The sequence below is a fragment of the Sphaerodactylus townsendi genome, linkage group LG02 (genome assembly GCF_021028975.2).
Source record: "Sphaerodactylus townsendi isolate TG3544 linkage group LG02, MPM_Stown_v2.3, whole genome shotgun sequence".
Classification (NCBI taxonomy): domain Eukaryota; kingdom Metazoa; phylum Chordata; class Lepidosauria; order Squamata; family Sphaerodactylidae; genus Sphaerodactylus; species Sphaerodactylus townsendi.
The window spans coordinates 178328601-178347374 of record NC_059426.1 but is presented as its reverse complement, the minus strand read 5'-3'; the positions used below and the strand labels follow the sequence as shown (position 1 = coordinate 178347374).

Here is an 18774-nt window from a genome sequence, read left to right as displayed (position 1 = left end):
CTTCTTCTTCTTCTCCTTCTTCTCCTTCTTCTTCTTCTTCTTCTTCTTCTTCTTCTTCTTCTTCTTCTTCTTTTTCTTCTTCTTGTCTGGCTCAGCTAAAGGCAAATTCTACATGCTCAACTTGAGCCCAGGTCTTCCATTTTTAAGTTCTGCAACTCCCTCTATTTCACCCTTGTCTGTATTTTTCAGTCAGTGCGGATGGAGTTTGGTTCTACCTGCAAATTTGTAGTAGCAGCCAGCTTATTGTTAGCCTTTTTTGGACACCCCATGACCACTGTAGCTTCCCAGTTTCGCCCGTGGTGTTTATATACTTTTAAAATTCTGTTTAGGGAATGGAGACAGTATGCCAAAACTCCCTGAGGAGAATGCCGACGGGTTGGGACACATGCCTCAGCTGCCACGGAAGAAGGAGAAGCGAGATTATCCGGTGGGTGTTTTTGTGTTTTGTTCTGTTACGTGGCCAAAGTGTAGCAATTCTTCCTTTCCTAGACCGGCCTCTTGGATAAAGTACAGGGAAACTAAGTCACCCAAACCAAGTCGAGATTTGAGCAGAGAGAAGTTCTTTAGAAATGGTGCTTGATAAGCAATGCTCTTAGCCAACACCCTATCCCAAGAGATCACATTCCCAGGGTCCAGCAGTGATGAAAACTTGAGGTCATGCGATTCAACATATATATGTTTAAAGCAAGGACCTTTTTCCCAGCTTTTACTTCTTATATTTCTCCAAAAAAAGTGCCTGTCACAAAGAAAAAAAAGAGAGGGGAGGGAACTGGACCACTAGCTGCTCAGAGGCCTAGATGTCTGGATCGAGGGAAATAATTTACCTCTCCATTCTTCATTGGCTAGACCAGGGGTCTGCAACCTACGGCTCCGGAGCCACACTTCTCTCACAGCCTCTATACCCCTCTGAGGTTCTGCAAGTGGGCCTGCAGGTCAGAGGGTTAGTGGTCAAAATTCCTCCAGAGTTCAGCTGACCATCCACCCCTCTGCCATCCCTGCAGCCGCCATCTCCCCTCTGCTCCACAGAGCAGGCGGCTGCCTGCTCTGTCAGGCAGAGGGGGTTTCCCTGCCCGGCACCTCCGCCTCCCAACGCTGGAAGGAAAGGTGAGTGGAGGGGCTGAACTGGATGTGGCTCCATGCGGAGCCACTTCTCCAGCTCGGTAGATCTTCGGGGCTGTGGAAAACGGGTCCAAATGGCTCTTTGGGTGGTAAAGGTTGCCGACCCCTGGGCTAGACCTCACCTGGAATATTGTGTTCAGTTCTGGGCCCTGCAGTTTAAGAAGGATATTGACAAGCTGGAACGTGTCCAGAGGAGGGCAACCAAAAGGTTTAGAATCCATGTCCAACAGAGATCGACTTAGGGAGCTGGGGATGTTTAGTCTGGAGAAGCGAAGGTTAAGGGGGGACACGATAGCCATATTTAAATATTTGAAGGGATGCCATGTTGAAGAGGGAGCAAGCTTGTTTTCTGCTGCCTCAGAGACTAGGATATGGAGTAATGGATTCAAGGTGCAGGAAAAGAGATTCCACCTGAACACTGTGGGAAAAACTTTCTGACTTGTCAGGGCTGTTTGACAGTGGAATTCACTGCCTCCAAGATTGGTGAAGTCTCCTTTGGAGGTTTTTAAAAAGAGGCTGGATGAGCATATGTTGGGAGCGCTTTGTGTGTTCCTGCATGGCACGGGGTTGGACTTGATGGCCCTTGGGGGTCTCTTCCAGCGCTATGATTCTATGTCCACATGCGTCTTGATGATGTAGTCAGAATCTCCAGGGCCTTAATGCCTGTGGAATGAGTTGGATTGTTCAGATGTTTTCAGCTAGTTGCCTCTGATGAGTCAGGGGACTCTTATTATTCTAAATCTTGGGGGGGGGGGGATCCGTTGTTGTTCTTGCCATTCTCTGCTAATCTGGAAGGGAAATTGTGTGTATTGTGCTGGCGAGGGATAATACCAAAACAAGCCAGCGTAGTGTCGTGGCTAGACCAGAGGCCCCCAACCTATTTTGAGCCAGAGAGATGCACTGTTTGCTGCTAAAGTGTGCGAACCATTTGTTTCTTTGCAGAAGCCCGCGATCAATGGCCTGCCCCCGACGCCAAAGGTTCTGGTGAGAAACCTTTTTGATTTTTAAATCAGGTTTGAAATGACACGTTTTCATAGAATTGTGGAATCACAGACTGTCAAAGCGACAGCCTTTCGAATACTTCAGGAGAGTAATTAGTGACTCGCTGCGGAGGTATCTTTACTTGTTTCAGCCCCACCAGTGTTGCTAGTGGTAATTCCAAAAAATTTTAGTAGCAGGGTCCTCCTAAGTGGTGGTGGGATCTGTAAACTGTAAGGAAGCGCTAATGGGGGATGGGCGGGGCATTCCAGGGGCGTGGCTAGGTATCTCCAGGTGTGGGGCATTCCCTGGCAGGGACTGTGGCAAGGACGTAGCCAAGTGCCTGTCCCAGAAACAAATGCACTAGGCAGAGACAAGCACGCACGCCGGTGCACCCTCTTTGCTAGACTGCTTCAAGTCCCAAGCGCCACTTCTGAGAGGAGGGGCTTTTAAATTCAAGGCAAAAAATCGCGTGGCAGCAAATCCCCAACTAGTAACCTCCTCTCGGCACACACAAAATGATTAGTAAATCATACTCTCGGGAACCTGTGAGGTGGTCCTGCTGGATCCCACCCACTGGGTAGTACAGCATAAGCATAGTACTTTTCTCAGTTTCTTCTTCCTAACATTGATTTGGCCCCCGCCTTCTGCTCCTGTTTTTTTTTTTTCAAAATTTACATCCTGCTTTCTGGCTCCGGGAAGGGCTGGCAAAGTGGCTTTCTTTATGGCTCATTAAGTGGGTTCGGTCTAGGAGCTCCAAAGTTTCACTTTCCTTTATGAAGTCCTGCTTCCAGATAGGGAAGCGTGCAACAGCTAAAAGGCAGCCCTGGCTCAACTATCTCTTAGGGCCCCCCTCTCTGCAGGTGCAGCAATGCACTTTCAGTCCACCTCCACAATTGTTTGCAGGTGTTTTGCTACTTCACACAGGCATCTATCTATTCATCTATCCATCATCTATTCATCTATCTATCTATCTATTCATTCATCTATCTATCTATCTATCTATCTATCTATCTATCTATCTATTCATCTATTCATTCATTCATCTTATCTATCTATCTATCTATCTATCTATCTATCTATCTATCTATCTATCTATCTATCTATCTATCTATCTATCTATCTAATTTTAAACTGCCCATCCCTGAAGGGCTCTGGGCGGCGTACAGCAGGCTAAAAACAACATTTTACACATAAAAACTAGGGTAATTTAAAACAATTTACAATTTTATAAACCATAAAACGCAGCAGCAGCAATAGTTATATGGTGCCCTCAATCCCAAGGCCGGTCAAGGACAGTGCTGATTAGATAGTATATGGCTGTTGCTAATTGAGCCACAAGCCCTTCCTGATTTCTGTCCTCTTAGAATCCTCCTGTCGCTTTTGAAGTGCTTCCCTTAGCTGTGAGTCACTCACAGAGTGGGCCAAGTTGGCCATTATTATGTTTGTCAAACCCAATGATGGCACTCCAACACAAGAGCATCCTAGGGGGGGGAATCCGCGGGCTGGCCTTCACCCAGCGTCCGGTGGAAACAGAACCGGCTTTACAGGCCCCAGGGACTCCAGCAAGATCCCCGCAGGGCCCAGGACATTCAGTTGGAAGAGTGTTCCATCTCAGGCAGGGGCCAGGGTTTCAGTAAAAGCCCAGCCCAGGTAGAGGCCAGGGTTGACTGCATCATGGAGGGGCCAGGGGCCACCAGGCCTGGCCTCTGGCCGACCGCAGAGGCCCACCCGGGACATATGGGTGTAGAGATGGTCACCAAGGTATGAGGGTCCTGCCGCGAAGGGCCTTAAAGGTTGGAAGTGCATTATCCTGGGATGTGCGGAAGCGGCCACAGTGTCATAAGAGCATGGTCTTTCTCATCACTTACTGCTCGGTCCTTTTAACTGGAGATGCCAGGGATCGAACCTGGGGCCTTTTGCATGCCAAACAACGGCTGTTAAGCACCTTGCTTACAAGCCCTTCCTGATTCCTGACCTCTGAATCCCTGCTCTAGTTTTTGGTAAGCCTTGGCTGTGAGTCACTTCACAGAGGGGCTGTTGGCCATTATGTTTGTCAACCCAGTTTGAATTGAGACCGGGGTGCATGAAGAAGCGACATACATATGTTTCCTTTATTGGTATGAAGGTCAGAAAGAGTTACATAATTGGGAAACAAATGCCAAGGAACACATGATAGATAAAAAGGCCCTGTAATGGGAGCACAACAAATAATGCTCTTCTACTGGGAACTCTCAACTGTCTCCGCAATGAAATTAGCGTGATCTCTTCACAAAGACCGGGGTCCTGTTGTTTGACATTAGAGATAACCGCAGGCTGGAATCAGGCAGCCCAGGTTGGAAGAAAAAAATGTAAGTTGGTATATCTAGATCTGAGCAGCACAAATCTGGTGCAGTGTAAGAGTTGGCTGTCAGGGTTTCAGCCACTTCAAGTTTGGTAACTGCATAGCTCATGGATTTATCTAGTTCGTTTGAACCTAAATTCTTTAATAGGGTAGAGGGTATCACGCTAAAATGCGCATAGTGGGCGTAGGAGGTGAGCAGCAGTGGGCGTAGGAGGTTATGGAGTTCAAGTATCTAATCTGGAGGAAATCCTGGCTATTTGATTCCCAGCTCTCCCACCTGAGCTAGGGAGGCTTATTTGGGGAATTCAAGCTTGGCAAGTGCACTCTACACGCCAGCTGGGTGTCCTGGAGCGAGTCTCAGCTTCTCGGAGCTTTCTCTGCCCCACCTGACCCTACAGGGTGTTTGTTGTGAGGAGGGAAGGGCAAGGAGATTGTCAGCCCCTTTGAGTCTCCTGCAGGAGAGTAGGTAGGATATAAATCTAAACTCCTCCCTCCTCCTCCTCCAATGGTAAGGGCTCTCCTTGCGTGTGGGTTCAAGTAAAGTATGGAGGTAGTAGGCTATATCGCCTCTGCTCAAAATGGAATTAGGAGTTGTGTTGGAGATATGAAGAAGGGACCCAAGCTTTTTCCTCCCTCTTTAATGTATTTCTGACCTGAAATGGTCTCCGAGAAATACATAGTTTGGTCTGCATTGGGCGGCACTGGCAGCCCCTTAACAGACCAGGTGTCTCGGGAGCAGGTGCAGTTGCCATTGCTTTTCACCTCCTGTATGTGGCAGCTCCTGGGGGCACCTGGTCCAGGGCTACCAAGCGAGTAGCAGAGAGCTGGACCAGATGGGATCTCAGTCTGATCTGCTGGCTTGTTCTCATGTTCTTATTGTGCGCCATGCCTCTGTCCTTTACATCATTGGCTTTTTCCCTTTGCAGATGGGTGCATGCTTCTCCAAAGTCTTTGATGGCTGCCCTTTGAAGATCAACTGTGCCACCTCGTGGATACACCCAGACACAAAAGGTAAGGTAGCTTTTAGTATACGGCACTGAGATACAGATAAAAAGTACTGATTCTGTTGTTATAAGCAATGCTGTAAGTTGCTCTGAGACCACGTGAGGAAGGACAGTCTGTATGGACTGGATACAATAAAAATAAAAAAAACATGCTTATGACCAAGTGCTTTCCTAAACACAATGAGTCTGGGATCCACAACATGGTGCCCACCAATCAGAGGCGTATCAGGGGGAAATGGCGCCCGGAGACAACCCCTTCTCCGGGCGCCCCCCGCGCTCGGGGGCACCAAGCTCCACCCCTGCCGGCCTGCAAGGGGACTGGGGCTGAGCAGACCAGCAGGGCCTGATGAGGGCAAAAGCCAGCCTGCCCACAGGCCCGAAGGGCGGGGGCTCAGTGGTGTGCAGCTGGAGCCTTTTGGTCATGTGGGAGGGGGGGTGCCGGGTACCCTCCCTCGTAACCAAAAGGTGTGCACTCAGGGACATGGGTGACCCCATGCCTCTATAGGTCGTACGCCTCTGCCACCAATAATTTTTCTGTTGTCCACCAAGTGTTTTTAGAAAGTGGGTGGGGCACTGGCGTAATGCCCATTGGGCAAGGTGGGCAGCTGCCCAGGGCATCACCTTGTGGGGGGCATCAAAATGCTGGGTTCGTTTTTGGGTATTTTTAGTGGTTTTCCATTTTTGGCCTGCAGGGGGCGTAGTTTTTAGGCTAGCGGCACCAAAATTTCAGCGTATCATCAGGGAGACTGTCCTGAGGATTCCCCCACATGTTTGGAGACTCAGGGTGTCCAAAGCTATGGACTCCTAAAGTAAGTGCCCTCATCCCCCACTGTTTCCAATTGGAGCTAATAGGAGATGGGGGCTATGCCTGAGGGTCCATAACTTTGGCCTCCCCTGAACCAAACTGCACCCAAACCTGGGGGGTATCATTAGGGAAGTCTCTTTGCATGAGACCCTGAAAGTTTTGAGAGACTGTGCCTCTCTCTGAGAAATGTGCCCCCCCAGCCTGCAACCCCCATTGACAGCAATGCAGAAAACTCAATGCAGAACAAAGATTCTTGGGCAAATTTCGGGATGTTCTTGCAGGGAGGGCATTCTTGGATGTATCAGCATCAAAATTTCAGGGTATCATCTGGAGACTGTCGTGATGGCACCCCCAAGGTTTGGATCAGGGGGTCCAAAGTTATGGACCCTCAAAGGGTAGCCCCCATCTCCTTAGCAAAGAATGGGGGATGGGGCACCCCCTTTGAGGGTACATAACTTTGGACCCCCTAAACCAAACTGCACCAAACTTTGGGGGTACCATAAGGACAGTCTCCAGATGATACCCTGAAATTTTGGTGCCAATACATCCAAAGATGCGCCCCCTGCAGGCACCAATGTCCTGGTGCAAAAAAAATTGGTCTTGGTGGAGTCGCTGCCCATGGGGGGGGGGCATCCAACTCAGGTTTTGCCCAGGGCTACAGTTTGCCCAGGGCTGCCTCGTTACGCCCCTGGGGTGTGGTGTGGTGGGGCTTTTTGCTTTTGATTGGCTATTGGAGATTTGATTGACTATTCAGATCTGTAAAAACGTTGCTTTGGCAGCAGCTGTTGCCACAGCACAAGAGTCTTCCTTGTGACAGAAGGTCAGCCGGGGCAGCCACTTCTCCCAATATTCTGCGTCAGAATTCCAAAGGTGCCCATGTGCTCCAAAAGGTTGGGGATCCCTGGATTAAGCGGCTTTTCCCTCCCACGTTTTACAGATCAGTATATTATCTTTGGAACCGAAGAGGGCATCTATACGTTGAACCTCAATGAGCTTCACGAAGCCACCATGGAACAGGTACGGGACCTCTTCAGCACCTCAGAGGCAGGGGCAGGGATGCCCAGGTCCTAGAAAAGCGGGCTGAGATTAGTTGACCAGGTGCTCTAGCAAAAGATTGCACAGAAGAAGAGGAGTTTGCATTTATCCCCCCCCCCTTTTCTCTCCTGTAAGGAGACTCAAAGGGGCTTACAGTCTCCTTTCCCTCCCCCCCCCCCCCCCCTTGGGATGGGTTGGGGGTTTGAAAGGCCCGAAGAAATTTGACTACCCCAAGTTCCCCCAGATGGCATGTTCTGCACGGTCAGTGGCTAATCTGGTTCACCTCAGCTATGGTCCACTGTCTGTCTGGCTGTCTGTCTGTCTGTCTGTCTGTCTGTCAGTCTGTCTGTCTATTTATTTATTTAGATTTTTATACCTTCCCATCCCCTAAGGGGCTCTGGGTAGAACAAACATAAAATCGCATGTACAGTAAGCTTAAATATAATTGCTAAAACCTTTAAAAACAGCACAGAACAGTCAGAACAGTAAAGAGGAAGGCCCAACAAACCCCCCCCATATTTAAAATCCTCCTGGAGTAATCTCCACAACATCATGCATAGAGCCAAGGTGGCTAACCTTTGGCACTCCAGATGTTATGGATTGTTGGTTCCATCAGCTCCCAAGCACTGGGCCATGCTGGCAGGGGGTGATGGGAATTGTAGTGCATGACATCTGGAGTGCTGTGCTGTCTCGGGCCACCACTGCAAGAGGGGCCCAGATGTAAAGAACCAAAAGAGGGGGGGGGGGGTTAAGCCTCAACAGCTCAAGTGGCAGAGCAGGGAATCAAACCCCATTCTCCAGATTAGAGTGCGCCTGCTCTTAACCCGCTGGCTCTAAGAATGACTGACCTGCGTATTGCTGGAAGCTTTCAGAGCCAGAATCAACTTTCAGAGCCAGATGATCCTAACGTTTCGCCCACATCTGTGGCATCTTCAGAGGCATGTCTTGGTAAGAGGCGCCGCAGAGAGAAGCACATCTTTCTGTGACATGCCTGTGAAGATGCTAGCCAATGATGAGGGCGAAAAGCTAGGAGCAAAAGCTAAGCTATCAGACCACGGCCACACAGCTTGGAAAACCCACAACACCCAGATGCCTGGCCCATGGCTGTTTCCACAACCCTTGTTTCTTTCTCCAGCTGTTTCCACGGAGATGCACGTGGCTGTACGTGATCAACAACACCTTGATGTCACTCTCAGGTATGTGGATTACCTCCGAAGAACTAAGCTGTAACCCTTAAGAGGCTTTGGAAGATATGCAGTGGATTCCCTTTGAGGAACCATTGAATTCAACAGATAGCTTTGGTAATGTCATGAAAGTGACCCGTGATTCTGTTTTGTCTTTTGCTCTCTGCTTGGACTTCTCTGGATATTTTGGGGCTGTCCTTTTAGAAGGTAATCTTTCCCACTCCTCCTTACTTGTTTTTTCCGTTTTAGTTTGACATGTTATCGTTGCCTTTTGTAAGATTTTGTGACAGCTGACATCTTGTCTGTATTACAGGGAAAACATTCCAGCTCTACTCTCACAACCTAATAGCTCTGTTTGAGCAAGCCAAAAAAACAGGACTAGCGGCTCACATTCAGACCCATCGCTTCCCTGACAGGATATTGCCCAGGTAAGCCTAGGCCCTCTGGCCTGTTGAATTGGACAGCGGAGAAAAGGTTGTCCTTCCTGGGAGCAGCAGTGGCGCATGAGGGAGGTTAAGTAAGCCTGTAGACCTAATCTGGAGGAACCGGGTTTGATTCCCCGCTCTGCCGCCTGAGCTGTGGAGGCTTATCTGGGGAATTCAGATTAGCCTGTGCACTCCCACACACGCCAACTGGGTGACCTTGGGCTAGTCACAGCTTCTCAGAGCTCTCTCAGCCCCACCTACCTCACAGGGTGTTTGTTGTGAGGGGGGAAGGACAAGGAGATTGTAAGCCCCTTTGAGTCTCCTGCAGGAGAGAAAGGGGGGATATAAATCTAAACTCTTCTTCTTCTTCCTGAAGCCAGGATTTTTGAACTGACACCCATCTTATAACATTGTAAACAAATGTATTAGCCACCTTCTTTTCCTTACAGAGTTCTATGTAGCTTACAATATTTTTTAAAACCCCATAAAATAGGATGCATAAAAATACAAAAAACCCAAAATTTGAAATGACAAGTTAGGACTGCTTTAATTGAATGTGCTCCTAAATAAAACTGCCTTCCATCTATGTATTTACTGCAGCTATCCAATCCTAAGTATCGATGGGCCCTTACTCGGGCCAGATGTAATGTGTTTTCTCTAGCTCTGTTACACGGCCGGTTTGGTAATATTCCTCTATTGGATAGAGCGTGTCCAAATTGTCCAACTCTTATTGAAACACCTGAACATATATTGTTCATTTGTCCAAAATACAAACTTTTCAGGGATGCTTTATTATTAGTGACTATCAGTAACTGTTCTCCTAAAGCAAGTATTGTAAAACTATTGAATAATAACGATCTTATGGTGGTAGGGAAAACAGCCCAGTTTTTATTGCAGGTCCTGGTTGTAAGAGACATATAGCCCGTTTTGACTTGATTTGTTTGTTATTCCCTGTTATGGGTTTATTCATATTTATGCCCAATAAAGGTTCAGTAGTAGTAGTAGTAGTAGTAGTAGTAGTAGTAGTAGTAGTAAAACTGGCTTCAGCTGCCTCCTAAAGATCAACTGTGGGGGCCAAGCATATCTTCCTGGCCGGAGGTGGGTTGTTCCATAATCTTGGGGCTGCCACGAAAAAGGCCCCAGAGAGCCAGCGTGATGTAGTGGTTAAGAGCAGGTGCACTCTAATCTGGAGAACCGGGCTTTGATTCTGTCCTGCTATGCCACTTGAGCTGTGGAGTTCTATTCAGGTGATTAGGTTGTGCACTCCAACACATGCCAGCTTGATGACCTTTGGGTTAGTCAGCAGTTCCTTAGAGTTTTTTTTCAGCCCTCCCACCTGCCCTCATTGACAAGTTTGTGGGGGGGGGGTGGAGGGAAAGGAGATTGTAAACCGCTTTTGAGACTCCTTACAGGAGAGAAAGGCAGGGATATAAATCCAACTTCCTTCTCTTTCTTAAGAAAAACTGTAACAGTCACTGATAGCCCTGCTCTCCATGACCTTTATCCATTTCTATTTTAAAGTCTTTCCAGTTAGGTGGCTGTCACCACATCATGTGGCAGTGAGTTCCACAATTTAACCTTGTGCTGAGAAATGAAGTCCTTCCTTTTATCTATCACTAACTCCCCTCACCATCCAGCTTCTGGCAGATGATCCCCCCCATTCTGGTATTTTGAGAGAACCAGGAAGTTTGCCTTTTAACCAATAAAGATCCCGGGATACGAGAAAGAGCTTCTCTGCCCTCTCTCTCCACACCCAGGCATAATTCTTATAGACCTCTAATACCTCTCCCCTTCCTCGCTTTTTTTTTACTCATGTAGTCACTACTGAGTGTTTTCTTCCTTCCTGTTCCTGTTTTTTCTTATGTGGGGCTCATTCTTTCGCTAACTGCTCACTCTTGTCGCCCAGGAAGTTTGCCTTGTAATCCACAAAGATCCCAGATACGAAAGGGTGCCATAAGTGTTGCATAGGTAAGTCTTCGGCTCCACACTGTCTTTCCTCATCTCTCTGGCACAATCTGGCAGCCATCTATCTTCTGCCAGCTAAATGTCATAAGAACATAAGAACCAGCCTGCTGACTGGGGACCAGAGTCCACCTAGTCCAGCACTCTGCTACTTCCGCAGTGGCTCCACCAGGGAGCTCACGCGGCAGGGATGGGGAAAGCAATGGCCTGCTGCTGCTGCTGCTGCTCCTGCTCACCTGGTATGATAAGGCAATTGCAATCTGAGATCAAGGAGGATCAAGATTGGTAGCCATAGATCGACTTCTCCTCCATAAATCTGTCCAAGCCCCTTTTAAAGCTATGCAGGTTAGTGGCCATCACCACCTCCTGTGGTGGCAGCATATTCCAAACACCAATCACATGTTATGAAGAAATGTTTCCTTTTATTAGTCCCAATTCTTCCCCCCAGTATTTCTAAATAATGGATGCCCCCTGGTTCTAGTATTTTCTTTTCAGGAGAAAGAGAGAAAAATTTCTCTCTGTCCACATTTTCTACCCCATGCATAATTTTGTAGACTTCAACTATATCCCCCCTCAGGACGCCTCCTCTCCAAACCAGAGCTCCAAACGCTGCAGCCTCTCCTCATAGGGAAGTTGGTGCTCCAGTCCCTCAATCATCCTCGTTGCCCTTTTCACTGCACTTTTTCTATCTCTTCAGTATCCCTTTTGAGATGTGATGTAATTCAGAACTGAACACAGCACTCCAAGTGCGGTCGCATCATGGCTTTATATATAAGGGCATGAAATCCTCCAGGTGCAGTTTTATTCTCAACTCCTTTCCTAATGATCCCCAGTATAGAGTTTGGTTTTTTCACAGTTGCCATGCATTGAGTTGGACATTCCTAAGGAACTATCAACTAAGACTTCAAATCCCTTTCCTGGTCTGTGACTGATAGCACTGACCCCTTGTAGTGTAAGTTAATGTCTAATGGGCGAAGTAGGAGAGGGGTCACTTTCTAAGGGAGTAGATGTGAGGTTCTATCTGCCCCCCTGGTCTGTCTTTTGAAAGGTTCTGCTTTCTGCACCAGCAGGAGAAAAAATCACCTGCAGATGAGTCATTAAACAACCCAATTCTTCTCTCTAGTGCTTATCCAAGGCCCCCCTTTCTGCGCAGACAGAACAATGTACTCTCAGTGCACTTTGCAATTGGATTTTGCATCAAAGGAATAGACTGCTGTTAGACTACTGTAACTCGCTCTTAATGCTGGCTTGCCCTTTGCCATGATCCGGAAATTAAAACTCATCTCAGCTGCAGCAGCTGTGGGTAGGGAATCGAATCACACCGGGATCCTACACCATCTTGCACTGGCTGCCGCATTGAGTTCCGGGACATGCATCGAAGGTAACGGGGGGGTTCTCGGGTTGGAACCCCCCCCCATTCATGACCTAAGCTCCGCACACCCGCTTGTGGGTTTTAAAAACACTTAGCAAGTTTCTTTTAGGTTTTTGGCCCGCAGGGGGCTTACTTGTTTGGGCTAGCTGCACCAAACTTTCAGGGATTGTTTGGGGGACTCTCCTGACGATACCACCCAGGTTTGGTGAGGTTTGGGACTAGGGGCTCAAAAGCCATGGACTCCCAAAGAGGGTGTCCCCATCCTCCTTTGTTTCTAATGGGAGCTATTAGAAGATGGGGGCTACATCTTTGAGGGTCCAGCGTCCTTGGACCCCCTGGACCAAACTCTCACCAAACCTGTGTGAAATCATTAGGAGAGACTCCTAAAAGATACCCCTGAAAGTGCCTATGCCTTTAGCTTAACAATTGCAACTCTGACAGCAGGTAACCTCCAAATTTTTCCAGATTCTCGTTTAAAATCCACCCTCTTCGGCATGGATTTAAAGGGAGAATCTGAGGTCCCTAGTTTAGAAGAAGAAGAAGAGTTTGGATTTATATCCTCCCCTTTCTCTCCTGTAGGAGACCCAAAGGAGCTTACAATCTCCTTGCCCTTGCTTCCTCACAACAAACACCCTGTGAGGTGGGTGGGGCTGGTAAGTCTCCGAGAAGCTGTGACTAGCCCAAGGTCACCCAGTTGGTGTGTGTGGGAGTGCCCAGGCTAATCTGAATTCCCCAGATAAGTCTTCACAGTTCAACTGGCAGAGCAGGGAAACCCGGTTCCTCCAGATTAGAATGCACCTGTTCTTAACCACTACACCACATTGAAATGATGCTGTTTCAGGGTGGGGGATAATCCACCCCAAAACAGCATCACTTTCAATGTTGTTTAACTAGGAGCCCCAGATTCTCCCTTTAAGGTGGATTTAAAAGGAGAATTTGGGCTCTCTAGTTTAAATGCCATTGAAAGTGATGCTGTTTGGGGGTGGATTCCAGCATCACAGCAGCTGCCCCAGGGGGGGGGGGCGCAAAACTCAGATTTTGCACCAGGCTCCATTTTCCCTCTATGCCTCTGCCCAGAGGGGAGGGGCAGGGGGGCAGGGCAGGGGAGTCTGCCATCCCCGACCTCGGAGAGCTGCTGTAGAGAACCAGAAAGGACCAGAATAGAGTAACCATTGAAGGATCTTTATTCTTAAGCTTCCAAGTGATACATAATAATAATAACGATGTTGAATCTGACTTTCCCCAACCAACCAGACTGCTTTTAATGAACCGGGAATCCCCCCTCCTTTGAGCCCCAGACAGGTTCCCATGAAAGACTCAAAACTAGCATCACACATAGAGTTAAGGAGCAGTAAGGTTATTTGCCTCACCGGGCACACAGCTCCAACTCCGAGGAATGCTCGAAGCTGGTCGCAGCAGCTAAAAGGAAAAAGCAACATCTTTACACTCCGGCTTCCTTTAAGATGTCTCCCCCCCACTTCCCCCAGGTTTGTGGGAAAGGGACTTATGAACAGCAGAAATTAACCGGGCTGCATTATCATCCCTTCTACATATACCCATTGGTTATGTCCAGGAAGGATAGCCCACCTAAGAAACTCCACTGCAAGCCATTGCGTAAGAAACTGGAGTCTAGAATGGCGCCAATTTCATATCGCTTGTGCCCGCTAGTAATCACTGGCGGGGGCAACTCCGGAGGGTCGTACAGGCATCGGAATCTGGAGCCCGCTTTGAGTAAGCTGGAATGAAAGACAGGGATGAATGTTACTATGGGAGTTAGGGAGTTCCAAACGAGCAGTCACATCATTAATCAATTTTGTAATCCAAATGGCCCTAAGGGAATTTCTTTGCTCCAGTTTGGAGAGATTTGTGCACATCCCTCTCAGGTTTTTTGTAGATAAATAAACCCACTAATCTAAATTTGTAACGGAAACTCTGAACGGGACAAGTTTGTCAGCCTGGGTTTTCCGCGACTCCTGGGCTTGCTGGAGGGAAGTTGAGACCGACTTCCATCCCTCTCTGCCAAGGATTGGAATCCATTGATCGCAACCTCAGGGGGTTGCAACGCTTCGGGATGGGAGCGAGGTAGAGGAGGGGAAAGAGCGTCTCGGACACCCACTTCAAAAGGGGTTTTGGAGTAAAAGCTAGGAACGGCATTTTCATTGTAAGCATATTCCGCAAATGGTAGTAGGTCACACCAACTATCCTGGGTGATAAATTAGTGTAAGCAACGTAGGTGTACTGCTCCAATGTTCTGTTGGTCCGTTCCGACCGACCGTCGCTTTGCACGTCGCAGGAAGCGGCGACAGCTTCAGGTGGTCCCCAGCAAACCCCAAAACGCCTTTCAAAATTCTGAAATGGAATTGGGGCCCGCGGTCTGAAATCACTTTACTGTGTGAGAGGAATGTAAACTGGGTAGACATGTTGTATAAACAATTTGGCCAGTTTGGGAGCTGAAGAAATGGTGGAGCATGGTATAAAATGCGCCTGTTTGGAAAAAAAGGTCTTCCACCCACCACCCACAACACCGTGGTTTCGTGACTTTCCTGGAGATCCAGAAGAAATCCATGGATATATAACCTGTTAGGGTCGGGCAGCCGCCAGGATAGGGTGCAATAATCCAGTGGGGTTTGCCTAATGGATTTGGCTTCTGTACATACTAAATTCTTAATGTAAGATTCAATGTCTTTACGTGATGGATGTCTACCTGAAACTGATCGCGCAGGTAGGTGCAATCGCTTTTAAAAATCCGAAATATCCCGGTTGTTTCGGTATCGGTATTAAAATAGGAGGACTGACTTACGGAAGAGAAGGTTATGGACGTATCTAACACTCGCCTCTCCTCCATACACCCCCTTCCAAACGTAAGTGAGGGTTTGATTCTGCCGCTGGAACGCTCTTCCCGACCGGCCTGCCATCAGTTGACGCAGTCATAAACGTAAGTCCGGAATGTCCTGAGAGGGAGGGGCTCGCCGACTGGAAGCTCTGAGAACGTAAAATCCGCACAAACCCAAGCCAGCCGGTGCTGGGATGGAGCGAGGGATGGCTTGTAATGGCGAGTCCACCCCTTTGGGTAGTATGGACAAGGTATCGGTCAATTTGTTGTTTTTCCCCGGAAAAAAATGAACTGTGAACTGGAATCCGGAGAAGCAAATCTGCCCACCGCAATTGCTTCGCGGTGATTTTCAGGGGGGTGGAGAGGGCTGCCAAGTTCTTTTGTGATCAGACTAGACTTGGAAGGGCGCTTTCAACCCTTCTGCAACTAGTGGTTTGTGGTGCTGAGAGTTTCCATTAATGGCTTGTCCCTTTGTCACCCATTAAAAGTCCAATTGAGTTCAGGACCTGGTAAATTTTTTCGATAAGTAAGCTACACGGTACAAGTTTGTCATTACCCTTATTTTTCTGCAAGAGGAAGGCTCCTAAAGCTTTGTCCGAGTGCATCCACATGCACCACAAACGGTACATTCGGATCGTAAGTGTTTCAGCACAGGTCTAGTGGCAGAACGCAATCTTTAAGCAGGTGAAAATGATTCCTGACAGGCAGAGGACCATTGAAGGGCCCCCCCCGGTTTTGCAGTCGAAGGCCTTTTACCCTTGAAAGCGTAATAAGTCAGTCAGAGGTAGGGCAACCTTAGTAAACCAAATAAAGTCAATGTATAAAATTAGCGAACCTCTAGAAACGACTGAAGTGTCCTTGTGGTCGCTAAGGGCTAATCCACCACTGCCAGTAATCATTTTAGCCGGATCCATTTCCAGTAGACCTTCGGGTGATATCATTCGATAACCCAAATAATCAAATGGATGACTGATGGAAGCAACATTTGGATAATTTTGCATAGAGGGAGTGATCAAGGAGTCATGGTAAATAATTGAACGGACCAACTGTTCGTGTTCCTCTAGGTTTCGCGAAAAAGTATCAGAACGTCAGCTCAAATACACCCACCACCCCTTTTATACAAAAAATCCTTTTAGTTAATCTCTGCTAATGAGAGACACACAGCGCCCGGCGCTCCAGATAATCCCGAAAGGTATTACTGGTAGATATTCCGCATTGGCCAAATTTAGGCTTAAAAGCTGTCAAATGCCCATAGCCTTCGGCCATGCGTATTCGACAATATGCTTCACGTCGACCAAGTTTAGTAAAATATGCGTCCTTTACTGAGGGCATCAAGCAGATCCTTGATCAGGGGCAATGGATATTTATTTGACATTGAAACTGCATTGAGCCCTCTATAATCGGTGCACAACCTAAGTGTGCCATCCTTCATCTTAACAAAAAGAACCGGCGCTGTGGGCGGTGCTTTTAGTATTCACCGGATGAATCCACGCTTTTTAAATTTTTTATCCAAGAAGGCTCAGAGCTCTCGCCCTCTAATCATTCATTCTATAAATCCTACCCTTGGTTAAGCTGCGCACTGCACCAGGAGAATCTTGCAACCAGTGTCCTTATGGGGGGGGGGGTAGCTGGTCACAATTCTGTTCCTCAAAGACTTTGGAAAGCATCCCACAAAACCCAGAACTCCTGCGAAGAATCGGAACCGGCAGAAATTCCTCTGCTAATGCATGGATTCAGAATAGGTAGGATTTTCGGAGGGGTTCTGTAAGGTGATTCCCCTTCATGCATGTGATCCCGTGATGGGGGTTCGGTAGTCCGGACAATGCGCTGCTTCCATAGTATCGTGGGTCCCAGATAACAAACTAAGGCATTCCCAAAACTATGGGGTGTTTAAGGACTGATGCTTAAATGAACCATACGTCGCCCCCAATGTTCTGCACATACTGTAGGTGTTCCGGTTGGGTTCTTAAAACGAGCTGGGCCCTTCAGTCCCTAATGGACTGCCATCCATTTGGGTGAATGTAACCGGCTTGACTAATGCTATAAGGCCCAGACCAAGTTGCTTTGCCACCCGAGGTCTCATCCGGCTAACAGAGCAACCAGAGTCAACTAGGGGATGAGCTGCACACGCACAGATTTTGGCGGCTAAGTAAGAGAAGTCATTAAAGTGATGGGGGCACCACTTTCACTCACCCCGATTCAAGTTTAAGGTCTCCATCCGTCAATGTAATGACAGGGCTCAACCCCCCCATCGGGACCAACGAAATCACCATCTTCCTCTGCTTCAAGCGCTGTTTTTGCAGCCCCTGCTGGTATTTTCGGTCCGGACCGGCGTGGAGCCTTTGCAGTTTAGTGCTGCGAGGAGCTGGAGTATGCCTTTGTTTCTTTGGGCAGTTGGTAGCCAGGTGACCCGGACCTCCGCGAATAAAGACACAGACCCAACCGGGCGCACGGCGTTCTGCTGCAGTCCCAGCAGGAGCCGTGCCGCTGGACTTTTCGGCAAGCGCAGAGTCAGCTTGTTTCATTGGTGGCTTCGGAGTGGTTGTTTTCCTCGATCTGGCAACGGGTGAGACGGGTGGAAATCAACGCTCCGACTGTAATCCATTCTGCGATCAAGTTGAGGCTCAATGGTTATAACACCGCCTTCTCTCGAATATCATCGCTTACATTCCAAAGAAATAATTTCAGATTTCATACCGCTCCGGCCAATCAGGGAAGCTTTACTGGCTGCTGCCTGGAATTCGCGGGCAAATTCCAGCAAAGGGTCAAGGTTGCCCTGTTTATTGGTCTCAACTGTGATGAATACCGCTTTTATTTTCCGTGATCCGGATCCTAAAGCGTAAGACGGAGACCCTGCAGCAGCTCAGTTAGTAGAGTGGGTTTCATCTGTCCCACTCTTCATATAGCTCTACTAACCATTAAATGCTTCACCGATTCAGGACCATCCGGATATCACCGCACTTTTTTCGGGCCTCGGATCTATACATGTCATCAAATTCCAGCATAAGGAGTATCATCAAGTTGCAAAATGAAGTAAGGTGCTTCGACTTCGTTCACGTCGAAACGGGCCGGAATAGGCGGGCGATGGTAACCTCTGGTTGGAGTCCTGCTCGCTCTCGGTGCGGGCAGAGGAGCTCGAACGATCGGGTAACGGGCTTGCAGGTTTCTGTATCAGGCCTGTGTGGGCAGCGGGTGGCGGCAACTCGTTGAATTCTCCTGGCGTGGTGGCTGGAGCCACCAGAATACCGTATCCCTAGGCGCAGTTTGCAGGGAACCACTGGCACCAGCGGCTGGGGGCTGGGCAAGCGCGGTCCTATCCGCCTACCGCCAGTTGGAGTGGGCCTGCTCGCTCAAGCAGCCTCTTTGCCCACGACGCGCCATGGTAACCCCTCTCAGCTCTAGGGCATCTCGTTCCCTCTTTGAGGCGCTCCCGCTCGGCCCACAGTGCCGCTGCCGCTTGTTTCGCTTCAGTGTTTGTAACGCCTTCTGCCACATCTGTCGCTGATGTTGAAGGCTTCCATCCGGGATTGTTCCATAACTTCTTATCATGGACTGTGAGTATTCCTGTGGGGTACCGCCGACGAAGCGCCTCTCGCTCCTTATCCATCTCTGCCTTGGAACAACCGGCGCTGTTGGTCGCACTCTTCCTGGAAGGCTTCGCGTGCCTTCTCCAATTCCTCGCGCTTCCACCGCGCGCCGCCGCCATTCACGTT

General features: G+C 48.6%; 1 pseudogene; it reads left to right on the top strand.

Annotated features, from left to right (window-relative positions):
- Window positions 1–18774, top strand: part of LOC125426431 — a 39589-nt pseudogene that overhangs the window by 2359 nt on the left and 18456 nt on the right.